The sequence below is a fragment of the Oxyura jamaicensis genome, chromosome 2 (assembly GCF_011077185.1).
Source record: "Oxyura jamaicensis isolate SHBP4307 breed ruddy duck chromosome 2, BPBGC_Ojam_1.0, whole genome shotgun sequence".
In the NCBI taxonomy this organism is placed as follows: Eukaryota; Metazoa; Chordata; class Aves; order Anseriformes; family Anatidae; genus Oxyura; species Oxyura jamaicensis.
In genome coordinates this window covers 60662017-60685784 of record NC_048894.1, presented here as the reverse complement: position 1 = coordinate 60685784, position 23768 = coordinate 60662017, and the positions used below count along the sequence as shown (strand labels likewise).

The 23768-nt window shown below is 40.8% G+C and overlaps 1 protein-coding gene and 1 long non-coding RNA gene across 2 annotated transcripts in view; one reads left to right on the top strand and one right to left on the bottom strand.

Moving 5' to 3' along the window:
* The window catches only part of ITGA9 (integrin subunit alpha 9), a 225542-nt gene that overhangs the window by 151267 nt on the left and 50507 nt on the right, over positions 1-23768 (bottom strand). The window lies entirely within an intron of this gene.
* LOC118161716 lies at positions 213-23505 on the top strand. The gene is made up of 3 exons (XR_004748138.1): positions 213-359; positions 4865-4870; positions 23494-23505. It is a non-coding gene; the product is annotated as an uncharacterized LOC118161716 (long non-coding RNA).

The window sequence follows — 23768 nt, the reverse complement described above, 5'->3', positions numbered from 1 at the left end:
AGGCTGAGGCTTCACCTGGGAACAGGACATTACAGGTCTGTCTTCTGGAACCAAGCTAAAGTAACCCTGCCTCAAACATCCATGCTAAGGAAGTTTTGCTTCAGATGCAATCTCATAATTCTTACAAGGTTTCATGCATCACTTGGTAAAGTATTTTTATATGAGAACACATATGATCTTCCATATAATCCTTAGCTTCACAGTCTCTGCCACAGAAAGATTCTTTTTTATGTCTGCAGATCACATCATTTGAGGAAAGCATCGGAAACCCCAGTAAAAATAAAGCCATATAACAATGTAGCTGCTGGGTATGAATACACTGAATCAGGACTCTGGGATACAAACAGAATTATTTAAAAGTTCTTTTCAGTGTGTGTTTTTTTTGTTTGTTTGTTTGTTTTTAAAGGAGAGAAAAAAAGACCACCACAGGATCTGCAAAGTTCCACATGTCCTAAAGCTTTCATGCCTGAAGAAACAAAATTTATTTCCTTGACGAACGGGCATTTTAAGCTAACAAATGCAGCACAATTTTCAAAAGTGTCTTCAGACACATCACATCTGTTGCTTCTGATCAAACATACCCTAAGACTGGGCAAACACCATTCCCACATTCGCACATGCACAATCCACACCTTTCAAGTCTTTCAAAAATGTCATAACTTGAAAAGAAGAGAACAGATGGGTGAGATCCTCAGAGAGCCCACTCAACAGCCCATGGAAAGTAAATGGTTTTTCCAAAACACAAAAAGAAAATTAAGGGCTAAAAGTGATTTCTAGAAAAGGGAGCACTCAGGAGTCCACAGCATATGACCTGCACATGCATACAACTGAGACTTATGCAGAAGGCTTAAAAACTGTTTCACTTATAGACAACCATCGAGTTATATAAATGAAAGTACTGGAAACATTCATCCTCATGGTACCACCAGCACACACAGAAATTACAGCACAGTGGACTCACTTCAGTTTGACCTAGTCACACAGAAACCAGCCCACTGAAAGCAACCCTAGAATAACCCTAGCAGAAATGTAACCTTATCCATTGATTTTCCTGCAGAATTCTTCATATATTCTCATTTTGATTCTTCTGTTGTAGCTAAAGCCTGCGCGAGGAAGTGGCAGGCTGGCTGCTTTCCTGAACTTCTCCTGGACTTGGACTTACTACCTAAAACAAAGTTCAGGTTCCCACAAAAATCCTCGAGAGGAAGGATCACCACACACTACTGGCATCTGGAAGCAGGTCTGCTCTACTGAAGAGAGGCAGACAGATCCACACTGAAAGCAAGTCACTGCATGCACGTCCTTCATTTCCTGTGAACAGCTAACGCCAATGCTGCTCTGAGCTGACCGAGTAGCACTCGGTCACCTGGCTCACTGCTTTTCTCTCACGTCTCAGCATTAAAATGTCCTGTGGATTCTCTCCTTTCAGAAACTCATTCAAGCTTATCATTTTTTTTTTCAACCCACAGACTCAGCAGCACAACTGAAACCTTTCATAACCAAGCAGAACAAATAACATTGCTTCTTTAGAACAGATGCCAAGCCCATAATCAATGCCTGTTGGCATTGAGCAGCTGCAGTTGTAGCTCTGCTTATAAGGATGCTGCAACACCACAGTAGATGTCAGCTTATCTAAGTGAGAGAATAATAATTAAAAAAAACAAACAAACAAACAAACAAACAAAAAAAAACCTCTTTTTGTTACAACTAGAAGTCCTTGTTAAGCATAACAACAAGAACCTGCATAGGCAGCTTGAAACTTCAAAATCAGATAACCTGCCTTATTAAAGGAACCACCTTGACTGACTTTAAAAACAAGCAGATATTTTTGGTTGAAGAAATTACTTTAGTGAAAGACTGGCTGAAGAGCTGGCTGGCCAGGGCTCACTGTTATTTCATGCCCTGAGTCATGTTGTTTACACTGTGTTGAAGTACAGTGGCATGTAATTATATATGCAGTAAGCTCATGGGATCCTCAGGCAAACACACTGCGTACTTAAATCCTAGGAATACTTTTGACCCTGACAATGTCAACTCTGATGAAGCTGAAAAAGAGAACATCTTCATTCTCCAACACCAGTGGCTAAGGAGACATGCAGACAGACATTTGCATGTACAGGATTTGATCGTTAAGCAAAACTTTACCTCTACTTATCAAAATGGGATTGATAGCTTCTTTATGAGAGCACCATTTTCTCTCTACCATTACTACATAGGAATATGGCACATTATGTGATTACTATAACCAAAATGCAACAGTTGAGGGGAGCAGTGGAACAAGAGGAGATTGATCTACTTTCTGGTCTTACATTTCTCATTATCTCTTCTGAATTCAATAAAGCAGGCTCTTGGAAGTTCTCCTAGAAAACTGAGATTAAAAAAAGAAAAAGAAAAATAATTTCACTGTTTCTAAGTAGACTTAGCTTTATATATGTTATGGCATGACAGCAGTCCACGATTCCAAGAAAGCCAAGTGAAGCAATGCTTAGACAAGAAAAAGTAATTCTGATTACACTGATGTCTTTATTAAATAATACAGTCAGGACTGGACTGTGCTCTCAGATAACAGGCCAAAAAAAGTGTTCTACAATATTACATCTGCTGGCATAAATGGTTAATGAATGTCAGAGAAATCATAGGACAGAGTGAGGTTAAAAAAGGCACTTTCTAAGTTGCTGTCTAGGAAGACTGGTGACAGATCAGACAGCAGCCACACACTGTGGGAAAGCAGCAGGGCCATAAAAACATCAAAGAGCAGATCCAGTCTGGCTCTTGTGGAGAAAAAGGGGAACAAAAAAGGGTTGTGAGAAAGCTGCAAAGAGACAGACCTGACAATAGAAAAGCAGAGGAAGACAAACCCTGTGGCAAGTAGAGCAGCATCTGATGCATGTAGAGATCCTAAACTGAGAGCTTCTCTCCTACCACATAGGAGTCAAAATACAATCTAATACAGCATATTTGGGCATCTTAGAAAGGCCAGATCCCTACTAAGCCCTTTTTGTATGCTGGTTGATATTGGTGGCTAGCGTTAGCTGGGTTCAGGCAATGCAACCCACAATGTTGCTTTATAAACAAATACAAAAGCAATCCGTTTTCTTCCCATCTGGGTGCAGGGCAATGGCAGTTCTGTCATCAGAAACCTTCTGGGACAATTTTGTCTTTTACAAACTGCCTTAAGCCATGTGTACAGCAGAAAACAAAGCCATGAGATTCAAAGTGCTGTGGTTGCCAACATGTGAGTTTCTGTTAGCTTCCCGCCCTGCCAAGGTTCCCATCACACACTGATTAATGCAACCCTGATACCTAAAATATCATCGTGCTCATCTGGAGGATTGTTTATTACATAGCTATAAATCTTCACACAAAGTTGTGAGCCTCTTGGGTAGAAGCCATGGGACAAGGTTTCCCAACAGATACAGCTTCATCGGCTTCAGCAAGGTTACGTGCAAAAGTTGGTGTAAGCCCTGCTCTTTGCTTTCTAGTCAACCATATTGTAGTAACAGCATTCCAGCACTTGAAATTAATTTGTTTAAATTAACAAACTCCCTGTCACAATTTCAAGCCTGAGCTGGAGTGCCTGGATTATTTTATGTTTTTGTTTTGTATTTTTTTTAATACCGCTCGCACACTGCTCCCTGAGCTTCCCACTCCTGTGGATACTGGCCTAGAAATCAACAAGTGTGCCAGCCGGCTTGGGGAGAAGGGGACGTCCCTGGAACAGATCACGGAGAAGCAGAGACACGAACAGCATCTTCAGCACTGTCCCTGCACGTAGCTGGCAGAAGTCCACATAACAGAAAGCGATCACAAGTGGGCACAAGAGACTGGGAAGAGAAACACTCCTTCCTCCCCTGCAAGTCAGTCTCAGCTGCCCCAAGGCAGCTTTGTGCAGGATTATTTGCTGTACCTGATTTGCAGACCAGATGAGGGCTACAAGATTTTTCCCCAAAGGAAAACATCAGGTACTTGCTTACACTATAAAGCTGTATTTAGTTTTTTTTTGTTTGTTTTTATTAAAAAAAAAAAAAAAAAAGTGAAGTTCCCACTAGCTTCTTTATATTTCCTAAGGAAACTCTTAAAACCCACTATTCATTCATGTGGCAACATGCCACGGCCCACAGACTTTTTTTTATCCCATCTTATTCTGAGATGGGCTAGTAGGTTTAACAAAGGGAAGAGAAGTCTCCATAGTACAAGTTGAAACTCTGGGAGAAGTCCAAAGCCCAAAGGCTGAAGGACAGCCTGCCATCATGACTGGGACCCAGCTGCTGTAGGAGAGTCTCTAACAGGCTGAAAAGCTTCTCCCCACTTCTCTATATGCAGGTTTGGTGTTTCCTGGCCACTAATGCAAATACTGACCCAAAGCACTAGTTCTCACAGTTTCTCTGGGCAGCCATCAGGTATGCGGAACCTCTCAGAGAACCACACCCACAGGCAGCAGACAGGGATGGAGGAAAGAACAAGGAGATCCCAGCCAGCACCCCACGAGGCAGCAGCAGTTTCGGACCTTACATAGGACCTGCTATACACTGCCTTCTTCAAGCAGACCTGAGCTCATTCAGCACAGCACTGGGCCTGGTGTCACTTCATTCCTTTCATCCAGTGCATCCCTACCTTCGTATGCTGCAAGCAGGCAGAACAAGGAGACCTCTGAGTCTGTTTCCCTCACTTGCAGACACAGGCCACAAGTCTTTGGCTGATGCCAGTGAAGATACAGCAAGGGTAAACTCAGCAGTAGGAATGAACTTATCTGGGATGATCCAAAAACCAGTTGTTCAGAGGTTTAAGACAAGTAACTACATGTAATTCAGAACATGTGGGGTTTACTAGCATGGAGGTGCTGATCTGAAGTTCCCACCAGTAGCTACAGGTCTTTTTTTTTTCCAGGATGAGAGGAAATGGTCACTACAATCTGAACCAGTTCTCTCTGTGAAGTATGTCATAGGAATTGCATCCCTAGAAGGAACAACAACAGAATCACAGAATCACAGAACAGTCTAGGTTGGAAGAGACCTCCAAGATCACCGAGTCCAACCTTTGACCTAACACTAACAAGTCCTCCACTAAACCATATCCCTAAGCTCTACATCTAAACGTCTTTTAAAGACCTCCAGGAATGGTGACTCAACCACTTCCCTGGGCAGCCTATTCCAGTGACTAACAACCCGTTCAGTAAAGAAGTTCTTCCTAATATCCAGCCTAAACCTCCCCTGGTGCAACTTTAACCCATTGCCCCTCGTCCTGTCACCAGGCACGTGGGAGAATAGACCAACCCCCACCTCGCTACAGCCTCCCTTCAGGTACCCGTAGAGTGCAATAAGGTCACCCCTGAACCTCCTCTTCTCCAGGCTGAACAAGCCCAGCTCCCTCAGCCGCTCCTCGTAAGACTTGTTCTCCAGACCCTTCACCAGCTTTGTTGCCCTTCTCTGGACTCGCTCAAGCACCTCCATGTCCTTCTTGTAGCGAGGGGCCCAAAACTGAACACAGTACTCGAGGTGCGGCCTCACCAGAGCCAAGTACAGGGGGACAATCACTTCCCTGGACCTGCTGGCCATGCTGTTTCTAATGCAAGCCAGGATGCTGCTGGCCTTCTTGGCCGCATAAGCACACTGCTGGCTCATATTCAGCTGACTGTCAACCACTACTCCCAGGTCCTTCTCTGCCAGGCAGCTTTCTAACCACACATCTCCCAGCCTGTAGCTCTGTTTGGGGTTGTTGCGCCCCAGGTGCAGGACCCGGCACTTGGCCTTGTTGAACTTCATACCGTTGGCCTCGGCCCATAGGTCCAGCCTATCCAGATCCTCCTGCAAAGCCTTCCTACCCTCGAGCAGATTGACACATGCACCTAACGTGGTGTCATCTGCAAACTTATGGAGGGCGCACTCAATCCCCTCGTCCAGATCATCGATGAAGATGTTAAAGAGGACTGGTCCCAGTACCGAGCCCTGGGGGACTCCACTAGTGACCGGCCTCCAACTGGATTTGATTCCAGTCACCACAACTCTCTGGGCCCGGCCATCCAGCCGGCTCTTAACCCAACGTGCCCTTAAAAAATGAATCTACTCTTTGCAAGGCAGTCAGGGATGAAAATTCTGCATCTTCATCATGCTTGTGAGTTAAAATGAAGAAAAAATCTCTTGAGAAAGCTCTAAAGACTGTTTCAGTACTAAGAAGGAAGGAACTGATCTTACATTAAAGCAAGCAGTGATACACTACAGAAAATAAACTTTTTGCACTAGATACAAATTTAGACTTCTTAATCCAGCACACCTTAAGGCCAGCTCTGTCTCTCCTTCATTTTATTTTTTTGAAGCCTAACTAAAAATAAACTACCTTACTGAGATTAACTTTTCCATTCACGGGACAGAAATTAAACCTGTCAAACCTGCAGTGGTGACCGTATAAAGACAGAGTACATTTTGCTCAAATACAAGCTGCTACTGGGAGGAATGAGCACAAAGCTTTGCTTTGCCCTCTGTCACCACTGGCTAACCCCTGCAGCAAAGGTCCTGCAGATTAAAATGTCCTTTCACTAACAAACTGCTTGACTTTTATTGACTGTTGATGCATTCCTCACCTGTTCAGTTGTTTCCTTTGAAGCTTTCCTCACTGTTATTTTAAGGCAGGAAACATTGAATTCAGCAAAAGCCACAGTCAAAGGCATAGAGAAAGTTTTACGTTTCATTGTAGAAGCCAAATGGTTACACAAACAAACTGAAGGTGTCATCAGCTCCTACTGAAAACAGTGCTTGACCAGCAGAAACACACTCATTTTTATCCTGGAAGCCTGGGCTTGAGAGAAGGTGGCACAGAAGGAGAGAAATTCCATCTCTGCCTCCCTGTACTTCTAAAGCTTTTAAGAGGAATATGGTTGGGAAGGAAAGAAACAGGGAGCTTGTTTTAACAATTTCCCTACTATGCATTTAGGAAGCAAAGAAAACAGGACAGACTGAAGTCAGCCAGAGTTGAGCAAACCTTTCCAGGTGTCCTTTTCACATCTGTTCCCCAGCAATGGAAATGCTGGGTGCATGACCCACGGGCACCGCGTGACCCTTTGGGATCCAACCTCTCCTGGCAGGGGTCCCATGCATAGGGGATGCTCTTCTCTCCTGGGATGGGGAGAGAGCTTGGGAATGATCTTTTCCCCAGCCAAGTGCCACCACTGTCACTTGTGAAAGTCACTCATGTACCTTGTGAAAGCCCTCTCAGATTAGCACACCACTTCCCATCGATTTCAGTGCATTTTGGACCAACCCCAATGCAGCAGCTACAAAGAGATAAGCATTCTCTTGCCTTCACACATATTACTGATATTACTTAGGTCTCTTGTAGAGGTTTCAACAGGTACTCATTTTAACTTAATAAAGGAGGTGACAATGATTCAACAAGCAGTAATGTAAAACTTTCCGGGGAAAACAGTAGGCTTTTGTTGTTATTTTCTTGTTGTTGTTTGTTTTCAAAAATGTTTGCTTTCCACAAAAAAAAATAAAAAAAAATAAAAAAAAATCCATGAAGACAAACAAACTGGTTGCCTGCCTTTTTTTTCTTTTTCCAGAGAACTAATACTTCTCATGGATTGATTCTATCTTTTTAATCTACAGAGCAGGTCAGTTAGGCACACTCCAAGCCCCTACTGCATGTTTTTGTAGAGACACTCATTTGCTACCATTGAAAAAAAAAAAAAAAAAAAAAAAAAAGCCATCTCACTGTTCCTTCCACTCCAGTAACCTCCCTCTGAAACATGTTAGAATTCAGTCTGATAGAGGGATACTGCTGCTTTATTCCAATCTTTAAGAGCAAATCTAAAATGAAATGGTAAACTGCTTGGAGATGGATTAAGTGGGTTTTACTATTTATCTTGCAGTGAATCTAGTTAATTATCAGGCAGTAAAAACAACCCAAAAATAATTAGATCCAACTGGAACTCAAAAAACAACAATAACAAAAAAAATCACAACAAAGTAGGAGAAGAATTTTCTTATGGCTTTACTTAATAGTGCTCACTCGTGTCTTAGTTGTCTTTCCAATTTTCCTTGTGACTATAGACAAAGATCTAAAAGGTCTTTGTGATAATCCCCATAAAGCAAGTGAGACATCAAAATCCTGACACAAAATCTCAACTCGGTGTTCAACACTGGAACATAATAACAAATGGTTCTTCAACACCCTATTCCTTAACAGGGCTGAGAGGAGCCAAGAAAGTGTAGTGCAACTTTCTGAAGATATGGCTAATCACAAAGGGCACGAGAATATATCTATTTGTTAGCTCTCAAAGCCACGTCATTTATCAGTCACTAAAATCCAAAATGTCTTCAGCTGTTGATTTCAGCTTTACATTCCAGCCAAATAAACAAACAAGTTGTTATTTCTATCCAGGAGGGAAAAAAGGTTCTCATAGAAGTATAATGGAAAAGTATTTGTCTTCGTATCAGGCTGGAAGTATCTCTGAATGATTAATGCAGAAGTAATGACTGAATTTAATTGTGCCTGCTCTCTTGAAGATCTGCTTGCAGAAGTGTTCAAAGCAGCTGTGAACATTTCTAAAGAGCAGAAGAAGCTGATGGCACTCAATCCTGGCAGAGTCCAAACGCAAAGCTCAGCTAGTCTCTTGCATTAAACTACTTATGCTGCATTATCTGTCTTTTACTTTCCAGTCTGTTCTCCAAACTTGTAATTGACGACAGATACTGTACGTGAGTTATAGACCTAAATTCCAACCAGGGATGTTTTATCCTTATGCCCTCTATATTTTCTAAAGATGAGGTATAAAATTTGACTGGCTTCAACTGCAAGGTAGCTCTACAGTCATTTCAAACACAAAAAATAAGAAGACCATAACAATGCAACTACTAAACTCTTCAATGGGACTACTGTAAACTATTTAAAACCATTTAGCTAACGCCTTTCACAGCTGTTGGGTTGTTTGTCAGGGCTTTAATCCAATCCTGCTAGTACAACTACCAACAGAAAGGCTATGACTAAGCCCCAGAAACACTGTTTGCCATTTTAAAAGCAAGGCAGGCATATATGTAGGATACCCAGCTGTAATAAAGGAGTACAAATTTGCTGATTAAAGATAGCCACCACATGACATTTCTGCAAAGCTGAAGAAAATTAGCAGGTCTGGCTTGTATGAAAGACTCCTGCATCTTTTTAGCCCATGGCCAGCAGACAGCAAGAGAGGGACATGCAACAGGAATTGTGCTGTGCTGGCTTGGCTTTCATTCCTTTTCGCTCTGCTAGACCTTGTATGTCCCATGTTGAGCTGAGGTTTATAGCTGAAAAGCCTGACGTCTTCCTTCTTATTTGACTGCAGGGAGTAGGGGAAAAGCTGTTTTTTTTTTCACTTTATCACTTCTCTACTCCAACTCTTTGGCTAAAAATCAATCTAATTCACTTAATAAATAGAATATCAGAAACAGATCAGTACATCATTACCAACTGATCATTTTTCCTTAACTTGCAAATAATGTCAGACAACCCTGGACTCGATTGAGTGGGATTCATTTGGCTAAATGTAGACATCTGTGTTCCAGCTGTCTACCTCTGAGTTGCCCTTGGCTTTCTTGTGAGCCAGTGGAGATGTAACCAATGAGTCTGACTTGCCTCACCCTAACACACACATGTGGAGTGGGCCAAGAGAATTGTGCCCCAAAAATACTTCTTACCATTAATTGTAAGGACAACCAAAAGTGAATAGATCACACAGAAAGAGAGGTCAAATGAGTATTGCCCAGTCATGCTTGTAAGACTCATTTATGCCAGCACTGATAACAGTTTCTCTCTTATTTGATCACTGTCTGCATCTTGTTCCAGAAAAAAATAATAATAATAATAAATAAATGTCTTAAATCATGCTACTTTCCCCTTACAATCATTTATTTCTTCCCATGGGGCTATGGGCCTTGTTAAAGCTTCGATGACTGCGCTGGAATGAGATATGCTCAGCATCATAGCTTAGTCCCTGTGCATTATTTGGGAAAAGCAGTACCTGAAAAAATAAAATAAGTAATAAATGATTTTTTCTATGCAAAAAGTAAGATTAGACCTCTTTCAACATAAAAGTGAAGATTATCTACTGAAGAGATCCAATTGCAAATGCAGCATTAAAACATACATACACTTTTAAGTTACAGATAAACAGAAAAAGGCAGAAGGTACCAAGATTTCAACAAGCTGTATGCATAGACAACTGCTCAAACAAAACCAATGCACAAACATCATCTAGTTACAGCAGGTCATGTGTGCACCCCATTACTGCCCTCACTCTAGGGGACATTGCTTCTTTCACATGCCACACTCACCTTCCTTACCACTGCCTCCATAGGAAAGGGCCTGGCTCGCAGTTTTTGAATGTGGTGCATATGGGTTCAAGCCACAGCCCATCAGCCACTGCCTGGTAAAAGTCATGGATACTTATCCTTTTAGCCCTTGTAACTACATCCATAAAATGCAGGCAGGAAAGGGATCTAACTGAGATGACTACAGAAGACACACTGCAGCAAGAGCTGTAGCCATCTCTTTTCTCATCAGTGATCAGAGGCTATCCTGGAGCAAGGAGGTTCAGAGTTGCACCGGCAGATATAATTGAAGGGTAAAGGACTATTGCTAAACCTGCTTTTATTCATGCCTAGCACAATACAAGTTCAGGTCACATTAAGAGTTTATAGAGACTATTGCAATACACCCTTACTGATTTTCTTTTTCGTCAAGATGTCTCCTAAGCTTACTTTGAAATGTTTTCTTTTCAAAACCAGTTTTGCTTGGGGACAATTTCTGTAAATATAGTTACCATAAAAATAACATCACTCCATCCCCAAAGTAAGAGAAATGGTGAACAGCAGAAGGCTTTGTTAGACAAATTACTTCAGTTTATTCCAGTTCATTACTCAGAAATGTATGATTTGTATAAGACAGAGGATAAGCTGAAAGTGCATACTGAGAAGTGTAAATATTAGTCAAAGTATTATTAAATTAGTGGTAATAATGGTGATTTAATAATAAAGTTTTGTTTGTATAGACAGTTTTTGACCCAAGAGCCTCTCCTCAGGGAATAAATTAAACTTACATGTTTTTAGTTAGTTTCATCCATCTGTCTAGTGAAGCAATCTCACGGGTCAAGACTTCTATCATTTGTGTTTACTGCGTACATAAGATAATCCTTTGCAGTCCACAACTTGATATAGTCCCATCTTTGTTTCATACCCAAATTTGGCTGCAGCCACACACACACACACACACACACACAAAAAATCACTTGTAGTATCTCAAAATAAAAATCTTTTTCTGAGGATGGAGCACAGATCAAATGGTGAGGACAAAGCTCAATCAGAATATTTGATGTGTTCAAAATGTATATGCAATCGAGTGAAAATTGATCATGCCTCTCCTTAACACTGTTCAGTTATTACTAAGTGAGTATCCATTAAGGAAGCTAGCACACATCTGAAACTCTGCAACATGTAGCTACAGATGCTCATGTTTGACAGTTATCAGCTGACAAAAAGATATATTTTTTTAAAGCAGTTTGCAATGGAGGTACACTAAATGCCTCTGCCAAAGCCTTCAGCACAGACCAATGAACTCCTGGGTAGAGTGTAAGCTTGGCAGTATGCTCCTTGGCAATCTAAGCCAACCTACATGTCATGCTCTCCAGGGATCATGAATCAAGCTTTTTTTTTTTGGATAACACTGATCTGTTGGCAAGGGAAAACTGCTACGCAACGCTTGTCTGGTAGCCTGCACCTACCATCCAGCCTGGCACTGGAGGAAATGCATCAAATGAATGAGAAGAGATATAGTAGTAGGAAAACCTGCACCCTATGAACATCAGTTTTGTTAAGAAAATACCCAAATATGGATCTGTTACATTTTGAAACAAGCCCTTTGCAAAACACATATAAAAGCATAAGCATTTATCTGGCTGATTAGATTACCTTTTACCTCACATATAACATAGGTCTCTAAGAAGTTCTCCAACCCTACAAATATACAGGATTTGGGGAGGGGAAAAATTAAGTGGTAGAAGAAGATTGGAAACATATGACCATTAGAAATGCATCATCATATCCTAAGCTCATTTCAATAGCCCTTGAATATTGAGAAATATATAAAGATATGCGTCACTGATACTCTTCATTTTTTCTTTATACCTACTTAGTTTCACTTGCTGCTTCTCAACTGCCAGTAGAATACTGCACTGTTCAGACAGCACAGACTGCAGCCAAATCAAAAAAAAAGTCCTGCAGCCCAGGACTGGTCCTTTGCAAGCTTTAGATTTTTTTTCCTTAATACACCCGCTGATTATTTCTGACCTTTCTTTTCTTTTCCAGTTCTGACTAGGAGGATGAGAGCACATACATCTCCAGAAACATCCTTATAACACAGACAAGCCAGAACAAGAAAACAATAGGGAGGAAAATCTCTCACAGGACCTCCAGAGTAAACTTTGCTTTCTCAAAAGAACCGGACAGTTTATATATTCTTTTGGATTATTTTGGGGTGCCTATTCTAAGAAAACCACTCTTGAAACATCCAGACCTAACAAGGTCCTATCCATCACGATGACCATCTCTGAGTTTTAGCCACAAGCACTGCTGCTGTTTACACAGGGGTCTGTAAAGACAGTCCCTCATCCCAACAGCTCTCAATCCAAAACCCTGGGTTGATGCAACTAGCCACAAGGGAGACAACGAGGTCTTAAGAAACACCATAATTACAGGCAGATGTGTCGCTGTATCTTAATAATTCCATTGACTTTGTGGTGCAAAGACAATGGGGAATCATGATAGCTTCTGTGCCTCTGGCACAGGTGGGAGCAATGGGTCCCAAACTGGACTGGCAATCAGAAAAGCAATCAGAAGAGATCTACAGAACCTTATTGAGTGGTATTTTACCCTTTTTGCCTTTGCAATGTTTTCAAAGCTGGTTCTGTGTAAGAATAAGATATAAGGTAAATGCTTGCAGGAGTAAGAGATTAATAGTAATACCACAGCTTAACATGCACTGATGTCTGCTCACCATGCAGCTCTCCTGAGCCACGTTCAGAAGCACTGTCTTTAAGACAAAAAAGACAAAGTTAACACCACTAACAAGATCCGAACAGGATATGAAATCAGCAACGTTACGTTTTTAGGTAGCTGTCACAGTAGGCAGAAGTGAGGCACAGCCCAAGCTCTGCAAATCCATTCTACTCATTCCCTGGAGCAAACGTCTTTGTGTTGAACCCATGAGCCTTCAGTAAACCCAGGACATCAGATCATTATGTTACAGAAGGGGAAAGAGAGAAAACCAAAGTCAAAAATGAACAGAGACAATGTAGGGCAGACTAAAGTCTGTTCCCAGAATAGTAAGGAAAGAAAAGTGAGCCATCACAAATATTTAAGTTGTTTATATAAAAGTTTAAAAATAAATTCTGGCATTTGCTCAAGTTCTTGAAAGGGACAACTAAAAAACAGCTCTTGGGATAATATTTCTTGTTTGCAGTGGCCACAGCACCACTGCACAATTTCATGCAGTATCTCCATGCCAGGAATGCACTTTACCACAGCTGACCAAACACGTATCAGTCAACCAGACACACATGCAGCACAACCTGCTCCAGTGCATTTAGCAGGAGGAGAAATACTGGAGGTGGAAGCTCCGTCCCAGCCATCTTCACCAACGGCCCCTTCCGCCATGCCAGAAATATTTAGTAGGTTCATGAAATGATAACACTGCTTTCTCTGAGAAAGGTCTGTTCTGGTCTCCAGGAAAGATCTTCACCCCTTGCAGAAGCCAGGGATGGTTTTTGCCATGGATTTCTACTGCCAGGGTTCCACTGTACTGTGTTTGTGCTGTCTTGGCACAGACTATGGACAGGGCTCCCAAACCTGGCTGTGCTCCAGGGCTTGGCCTCTCAAAGCAAGCTCATGATTTTTGCTGCTGCTATCCATGAGCAGACCAGGACAGCTGTTATGGAAACAATCCTGTGGCTAACACAAGAAAATGGAAACTTCCTCCTCCAGCTCCCTTCCTGCAGCTGAGCAGTGGATGTGCCGAGTGCTCCAATGTGCCGAGGCCCTCGTGGACACCTCCAAGTCACAGAGACATTACTCATGGCTTGCCAATGACAGCTGCAGGGCTCCAGTCCTCTCTTCACCATGAACAGCACAGCTTGCTGTATGGGGGCAACACAGCCACAGTTCCTGGGTAAGCTGCTTCTGGGATGAAAACACAGGCATCTTCCCAGCTCTGCGGGGGTATGGGGTCACCCACCACAGATGGGAACCGGACTCGCTCACTTTCACAAGGGTAGTATTTCTCATACAAAATTGGATTTGTTACAATATGAATGTCAGGCTTTTGTACTTCACTAGGGCATGAAGCAACAGTTTCCTCCAATGGCACACAACCAAAAAAATGTGATTCAGAAGCACTCGGTGATCTGTGCAATGATATAAAAGGAGGAGTTTATAGATATTACAATTTAATGAAACCATCAGTTTTCACTGAATAAATAAATCCCCTTTTAAAAAAATAACAAAAATGTTCCCCATCACAGCTCTTCACCCTAGTCTCAAAGAGGTAGTACCTGAAAAAAAGAATGCAGCTTGAAGAACAAAAATAAAAAAATAAAAATCAGTTTCCAGGTTGTGCTGCTTCATTGGTGTTGCTGCTTCTGCACTTGCAAGAACATTTGCCTCTACATTTATTATTTAAGGACTGAAAGCCTCAACATCACCTAAAAACATTCAAGACATCTTAGAGACAACCTCAGCTATCTAGTCTTCGGTGGAAGATGTGATGCAGGGGGGTAAAACTCTTGTATGTATTTCAACATCTTTCACCTGTTGGAGTAAGATGAACTTCTTGGCTTTTCAATTTTCACATCCTTTCTAGCTCCCAGAACAAAAGTAAAAGACAGATTTGCACACAGAGTGACAGGACTTAGCCTCTTGCGTGGAATGGATTTTAAAAGACTTTCTGTCAGACCACTGTCCCAGTACACTTGGGCTTCACTGGAACCCCTTTTTCAAGGCTAATGCTTTCCATACCCTAGCAGGTCAAAAACATGCAGAAGAAGTTATAAGTTTATGTAAGACACACCTTATCTAAACTTGCATTTTTGTTAGTTGCTTCTATTTTTACACCCTCTTCTTCTCAAGGAAGTTACTTTTATGTTGGTTCCCCTACATCTATTCTTTCTGAATGAGACGCTGCCTTGAGGTGCCTGCTAATATGATGAAACTTACTAAGTTACAATAAGTTTAATCAGTTATATTTTTAATTTATTTTGTCATCTAAGGAAGTCTTAAGTGATGCAGTGTATGTCCCAAAAGAAGGAAGTAGTACTCTCAGGTATTAGATTCCCTTAGATTTACAGCTAACTATTTATATTTCAGTCTAAAATTTAACACCAGACCTGGGTCTTCTCCCAGGACAAAACAAATGCAATGTAAACTGTTACTGAATTCTCTTCATTATTATTTGTTATTACAGTATGTTATTTGTTATTACTGTATGGGTATCACCCAGTCCTAGCCTTACAGGATTAGGTACACTCACATATTACAGAGTAAAGCTTATTCAGTACCTTAAAACCTAGAAATAAACAGAGATTAAAATAGCTAGAAAATAAGATGGCAATAAAAGAATCCAACTTGATACCCACATAGAGAACACGGAAATGCTCTTCATTATCAAGTATTTTTCAGGCTTTCACAGATAAGAAATTTCAACAAGTAATTTCAAAGAGGAAAGTTCAAAGTTATTTCCATGAAACTGCTGTTGCTTTATATATGAAAAAATTATATACACTAGTAGGCATAACTTCAGAAAAAGTGGTCAATAACTTGACAATGAAGGGAGACTAGAAGATCCTCTGGTTAAACTTTCTGTGAAACACTGAAGTTGCTGTATATGTTCTTAGTGGAACATGATCAGAGAAACCTCTCTGATACAGTAACACTGAGTTTTCAGTTAAGAATCAACCAGTTCTTTATGTTAGATGCAACCTTTACAATATCCACTTCTGAAAACTGTTCTTCTAAAGCTTTGTGATTTGCATGCAGCAATACAGATTTTGATACAAGATGAAGATAAGTGGCATGCTACAATAGAGTATGCCAAAGGAAGAAACAAACCCTCAATATTAGATTGCTCATATTCCTAAAACTTGACTACTTCACTGCTTTGATGATAGCTTTCAAAAGTGTGCTCTCGACAATGATCCTTTTTCCAAATGGAATACAATCACTATAAGCATGTACAGTGGCCATAAACATGTAATGGGAGAAAAGGTCATTCTAAAATCATGCCACACCAAAGCAGAGAAGTGCAAGACAATTTGTTGAATGCATCCAATCCACAAGAACATGTGGAATGTAAAGTCAGGAAACAAGCTGAAGAATATGCCATCAAATCAAAGACATTGTGGGCTAGTGGAAAATAGTTCTAACTCTCAGATAACTACCAATTTCAGGTTATAGCTGCAGAATACTAAACATTCTCTCAAATAACTGGGACTCCAGGAGAGGTCACGGAGCTCTACAAGGGGCATCAGTAATGAAAACTTTGCAACAAACTGGAAGCATGACCAGGAGGATATAACTTTAATTGCCAGCACAGCCATACTGGCTGTAATTACCTCATTACTTATGGAAACGCAGGTGGAAGCATGGGGTTGATGGCACAGGGCATGGAGCTTTCCTCTGCTGTTTCTGAACCTCAGGTGTTCAAGATGAATTCAGTTCCACAACTGAAGGTATGAAGCTGGGGGCAGGGAAGGGGCAAGAGGCATTTTCTGCCAGAAAAAAGCTCCACGCCTGCAACATATTACTTCCACATATCTTCAAGCACATTGTCAAGTACTTTCAGTATGAACTAGGGCACTGGATTAGCATTACTTGTTGCCATCCAAACCAAACCAAACACAGCATCTGTAGGAGTCTCCCTGGAGACCTAAGTCTATTCTGCCTATCAGGAGTTTATAGCTTTGGAACAAACCCAGAAACCACAGCCGTCAAAATTAATTGTTTTCTTTCTAACCTTGAGAGGAGTTTTCTGTTGGAAGTTGCCTCCAGTGTTTCCTAATGAAGTGCCTTGCTCATTCCTTCCTAAGGGTAGCAAAATGAAAGGGTGATAATTTTAGACACTCCCCACTTTGGAAAGGATTAGCTGATCATGTTCTTGTATGTGTCCGAGATCACAGCACAGACTGATATTCCTCCATGTGTTATAAACAGGAAAACCACTAAGACAAACAAGCTGTTCCCTATTGTAATTTTCTGGAGCAAGACTCTAGTGTTTGGGATTAAACAAATCCCCCCTAAAGTGTAAATTTGTCCCAAAGAAGTACTAATACACCTTTACGCTACAATTTGCCATCATGTGTTTGGTTTGTAGCACTCTCCGTGAAACGCAAGCTTAGAAAGTTTCTAAAACAGTAGTGTTACCTTCTTTGTTGCTTCTTTCCACCTGACAAAACAAGCTCTTCGGTTAACCAGGAGTACCAGAGAAAGGAAAAAAAATCCTTTCCATCATTACCTGCCTTTTGAAATTACTTTTCCTAGCACAAAGTGTAGCACCTCTTTTATCTGTTTGGCCATTCACTTCCTAGAAGTGCCATCACTGGGAAAACACAATGAGTCCTCTCAGAGAGGAGCCCCATGGACAACTTCTCCTGAGAGCGCCATCCTCCACCCAGGCCTAAATCTGCCCCTCCTGGGCCTTCAAAAAGGTTTAATCTGCAAGTAAAGTCTCTTTTGAGGAACTACTACATCAAATTAAAAGACATCAGTGGGCAAAGAGTAGAGACAGGCATAAGCCTATTACTGAATGTTTTAAGACCAGTAACAGTAATACTTCATGCAGACATTAGAAATAATTTTCAACTCTATTAAAATTTAAGAAATATAACTTTTTTTCAGGTTGAGTTCATCAAAAAATACACATTCCTCTTCCATTGCAGGATATACTGGAGGAAGCATATCAATGGGCTCAGAAGATCTGGATCCTTTTATGGGTTAGCAGGAGACGAGGCAGCTGAAAAAAGGCAGGTAAAAAGAAATACAAGGCAGGCAAAGCAAAATTTCAACAGCTGCTGTGCTTTAAGTCTATTGACTGAGCCTCATGCAAGATGATATTTATTTTAAGTCTCTTTACTTGGATTTATGAATGTGATTACCTAGGCACTTTATCTGACAGCAGCTCCACCAGAGCAACCAAATTTCCACCTGGGCCATAAACAACATATCAGATCCTTTTTCATACATGCTGACTAAAGCTGAAGAGCACCAGTGAACTACATTGAAATTAGTTACTTTGCTAAAATTTGAAAGGTTTTTTTTTTTGGTTGGTTGATTTTGTAACAGCCATGCTTTGTACAAAGACTTTCTCCAACCAGGAAAGAGTGATTTGCCACCCAATTATGTCACTGCTCAGTGTGAAGTTAAAAATAATTAAAAAAAAGTGTGATTTCTTCAAAAATCTGGAAAGATTGGCATTGGAGTGCATGTGGACAAATCCTCTGTCTTCAGCTCAGAGATGAAAGCCTCCCAGTGGCCTCAGGACACAACTTTTTGTGCTACCAAACAGCCTTACTAACTACACTGCTCACTAGACCAAAGCCCCAAAACAGCTTATAGCTTAATGCCTGCCACAATTTGCTCTCCCACATAATGACACTGCCAGCCCCAGCAGATATTACAGCACTTAGCCACTTGCAGATTGGGTCCCCTCTGCTAGTGCCAGCCAAATCTGGCTGCTTCAGTTTGGCCATGTTGTACAGGACAGTTCAGAATTTGAGTCTTGACTTGCTCCTGATAAACACTGCCAAAAGCTTCTGTAAAAGCCAGCTCCATGGTCACTGACAGTATTTAAGCTTTGATATTGTTAATGTTCATCTCAAAGATGTCAGTCTTCCCACCAACTCCTAATACTTTTACTGTCTGTCTAAATCCCTGTATTTAGGAGGCAAAGAATAAGAACCCAGAGTCATGCAGCTCTTCCCTTGCTCATGGGAGCTTCTCAAGAAAAACATGCAACTTTTCCTCTACCTGGTCCCCAAAAGAAGAGGGTTGATAACATTAGAACAAGGCGAAAACAATCACACCATATTTATCTTGCCAAGACAGTATTTGTTTTGCTTTGCTAGAGGGAAGGCAGGCTGTGTTAATAGATTACAAGCAAACTTTGCACGGTTTTGGAAAAAAGACTTGTCTTAGAAAGTGTGCTTCTGTAAATAAGCCTCTGTGTTTTGTGATCTCCCCACCTATCCTCCAGCCCGTTAAGAACAGGCATTGGCTATGAGTACATCTGGCTCAGCCTGACAATTTCTCCAGCTGGAATAAATAAATAAATAAATAAATAAATAATAAAATAATAATAATAATAATAATAAAAAAAAACGAAACAAACCCAAAGGTACACTCTGCTATTGGTTTTAGTGCTCAGCCTTGCTGTAGTCATCATTCCTGGCAGTCCTACACAGCAGCTTTCATCTTTCTTCTAGTGGCTATAAACTTCCTGCTGAAAGCTGGAATAGGTCACTGCTCCCCTTGTCTGCCCAGTGGTCCAAGTCCTCTGAAATTCTAGACAATCATGACTAAGTTTTCATAGCTGCTGCTATGAAACCAATCTCTGCTTCAAGCATTATCCCCTGGCTTGCTTCAATTTCTCTCCTCTCCCAAGGAGAGGCAAGCAGCACAGCTGGGTAACTACCAAGGGAAGCTGTACTTCACAAGGGACTGGTTTTCACCTCCTCCTCTGCAAAGCAGTTGTTATCGTCCACATGCAGCACATAATGGATCCATCACTTGAAGCACCAGCATCTTAGAAAAGGACTCAGCACACATGAGCAACCAGGCTCAGCCTGAAGCCACCAAACCGAACATAAGTGCTTCGGCAGCAAGCTCTGCCAATTAAAAAAAAAAAAAAAAAAAAAAAAAAAACTCCCAAAATTTGCATTGACTATGAAGGAGACACCAATCCCATTAAAAATAAATAGATACCTCAACCTCAAAATAAACTGCAGAGTCTCTGGCATCTCTCTGCATCCTGTAACAACACCAGTTAGACCTTAACATGTAGATGTTAATTCACTAGCAGACAACTTTCAGAAAAAAGCCTATCTGTCAAATGATACCATCTCTACATTACACATGACGGTGAGACGGAATCCTTCGCCACCCAGACTAGGAAAGAGCAGCGTATGGTGGATTAAGAACAAAAGACTTCAATAAGTGCATCCCCCTCAGAGGAGATCAAACAGCTACAGAAGGAGAAACGATCACAACCACAGGCAGTGACTCAAGTTGGCGAGCACTAGAGACAAAGTTGTGTGAGATCAGCAGCCCAGAGTATTTTCAGAGACCTGAGGTAACAGCAATGCACAGCAGACAGAGGCCAGAAACACACTTATAAAAATACAAGTTTTTGGCTACAGAATTCAGCAGTGAACGAAACACATAACTGTGCCGTTTCTATTCAAAGAGACATTTTATTCCAACCCTAGCTGTACAACACTTACAAGCTCTTCACCTATACACAAGTCATGAAAAGCCCCCTTGTCACTTCTCAGCCCCATCCTCCCCACAGGCCACGGCCGGATCTGATAACAGTTAATATGATGAGCAACGTGAGACTGCTTAAAACAACCAGACAGTCAACTGAGATAAAGATCAGTAGAAAATACAAATGCTGTGTCTGGGTTAATCCCATGCCAGGACTGCTGATGGTGTTTGAAGCTATTACAGCCTTCACTTTGCACACAGACAGCAATGAGTGGTAGCAACAGGCAGCCCAGCTGGCTGGCCTATAGTGGGTAAGAAGCCAAGTAGTGCTTTTTTAATAAATTTATAACGTCTTTAATAAATCATACAAGGGGCTTTCACCATCATCTCCATCATACCTTTGTGAGAAATCAAGGATGAGATTTGGCCCCATATAGATCTGCACACATAATATGCTTTGATGTCTGCATCAAGTTCTCTTCGCAGGCAAATCTCTCCTAAATATTAAGGGAACCCATTTTTTATTTTTTTTAAAAAAAGACACTAATATTAAAGGAGACACCTTTAAAGCAATCAAATGCATTTATTTTCTTCCCCTCTTTTTTCTACCCCTTCCACAACTCTGCTCATTCTCTTCTACTTAGTACCAAGTTCCATTTTCTCATGTTTATGTTTCCTGTTCCTTCTACAGAAAATGAATACCTTAAAAAAATGATGAGAGGTTAAAAAGTAATGTCTTTTTCTGGGTTTTCCCTTGTTGAAGGAGAGGGTCTGTACTGGCAGCACGGCCAGATGAGGAATCATCCAGCACCAAAGCCCCTCCTGACAGTCAACAGGCATCAGCTATGCACAAAAAAAAAAAGGGCAATGTTCCTGAAGGTCATAATTAATGGCCACTTGAACCAGCTGTTGATCTTCTTCTACTGAACACAGTCAAACCTCCAAAGATTGTTCAAATTAAATGCTGCTTTTGCAGATAACACCTGAGGTGATGTATTGAAAATTACTGTTGATTGATAATAGAACAATCAAAGTTTCGTAATTGAAAATCAAACAGGTTCCAAGGGGGGAAAAGGGAAGAAACTGCATTTCTTCTCTACTTCCCCATAACCATTACAGAAGCAAACTCAAAGCATTTTCAAATCCAAACACTTCCATTTTCTTCTCTGTTCACAGCCAGAAGAAAAACACACCACATTTCCTCATGAACCACAATAATTCTAGCAATTTGAGCTACAATTCAGTAGCCTGCCTTGTACAAGATTTCTGAGCTATACATATCCTACAAGCTTTGACATCCATTTATGCCAGCCACACAATCATGAGGAAAAACAGACTTCAATACTCAGGACAAGTAAGTACAGTAGCTCCTGTCCTCAGAGAAGAGCACAAATAGGAAAGGACACATTCAGAATGTTGAGAATTATCAATTTCAAAATGATTTAATCCTGTCAATTCCTTTGCAGCCTGCAACTATTTAGTGGTCAGTTTCTTTGAGGTCTCTTGAGATCCTATCTATCGAAAGAGATCACAGCAAGCTTGTATATGCCTGGTTCTACCATTACTTTCCTCAGTCCTGTTTTATGTCTCCAGCATGCTATAACTACTTGTTAGTAAGACAATGCCATTCAGCAAGCCTTGGCACAAGCTTTCATTTAACTAAGGCAACCTACAGAACTCTGCTGCATGCTGATTGGACGGGACGCTAGTAGGGTTTGTCAAGCCAACACATGAGGTCATGCACAAGCCCAAACAGCTTCTCCATCCTTGAACACAGCCACTCCAGAACTGACATCCTCATGTAAACTTATAAACCTATTTCTTTCTAGGGATTCAAAAGAACAATAACAAGGTGAACAGGTTAAGGATGCAACTGCAAACAACTCAGTTAGCCTTGGAAGCATATTAGTCAGGCATACATTAAACAAGACAGAAGAAAGCCTAAGTGAAATACTTCATAGAAATATTTTAAGCCCAGATCTTTTATCATCCATCCATCCCAAAACTATGTGACTGAGAATTCCAGGTTCAGATTTAGAGTTACAGGTTTTTTGGATTTCATTTTTTGTTGTTATTTTTAAACTAGGTGTTCCTTAAGGATAACAGCAAAAGATCATGACCCCACTTCCATTCCTCCACAGTCTGTGGGCCTCCCTTTGATATTTCTAATGTCACGTAGGCTCATGGATATCACCTTTCCCATGAAAGCACAGGGATTGTCTTTCTCCACTACTTTGCATTCTCCCTTACACAGACAAATGACACTTCCTGCTATTCTTCCAACTGTGAAAAATAGCTACTTACATCAAGCAGAGCACCAGTAGTCTTGTTTGTTAGCTAGCTGTTTTGCTATATGTTATTATATCTAAACATTTTGAAATGTTTTTCTTGCCTATAAAAGTCATTTTTTTTCCAGGAATTTTCCAGAAAAAGATAGTTCTTACCTTTTCACTCCTAATAAATGAAATACTTTCTTGGGCATACATTACCTTTAGTGAATTCTGTGTAGCACCCAAAAATTACAACAGGGCTAGCATAAAAGAAGTTATTGGGTTAAGATAGAGATATGCTCCTTTTCACCTGAACTCAACACGTGAAAGCCTATCCACGTGCTCATTTGAAAAAGACCAGAATTAGTAAACTCACACCATATTTTCTAAATACTGGTAGTTTTGTACATCTACATTTTCCTTAATGAACTTTCCCAAAGCAAAAAACAAAGGTTGCTGCAGAAACAAACAAATAAATAAATAAAAAACGGACAATATCTAGTTGCTTCTCAGAGACCTGTAAACTTAATACGACATCATTTCCTCCATGGTGGCCCCTTTATTTATTTTATTTTCACTCAACAACCATGCACAAAATGTTGACAAAGTCAAAGGTTGAATCTTATCTCCCGTTCTCATGGTTTTTTAGGTACATAAAAGTTTCCTGGAAAAATTTATACATTTAGGGATGTCTGGATCTGCTGGATTCTCAAAAACAAGATGTTACCAAGTGATATCCACTGAAGTTAGGTCATAATCATCTATGGAAATATGTCCTTCAGTAATGAGGACATGCAACTCACCCACGCAACCACACTGCCTCATATTGCTCTCTAGGGTAGTAGCACAGATTAGTGTGCTTTTAAGATGTAGGCAGCTTAAAAGATGAACCTACTTTCTATATAAGTTTTGAATCCATATATGAATCTCTAAGCAGAAGAGAAACTATTTTGTATGCTTTGGAAACAGAATTGTACTTAGGTGGCATTTCTTCAACAACAGTTAT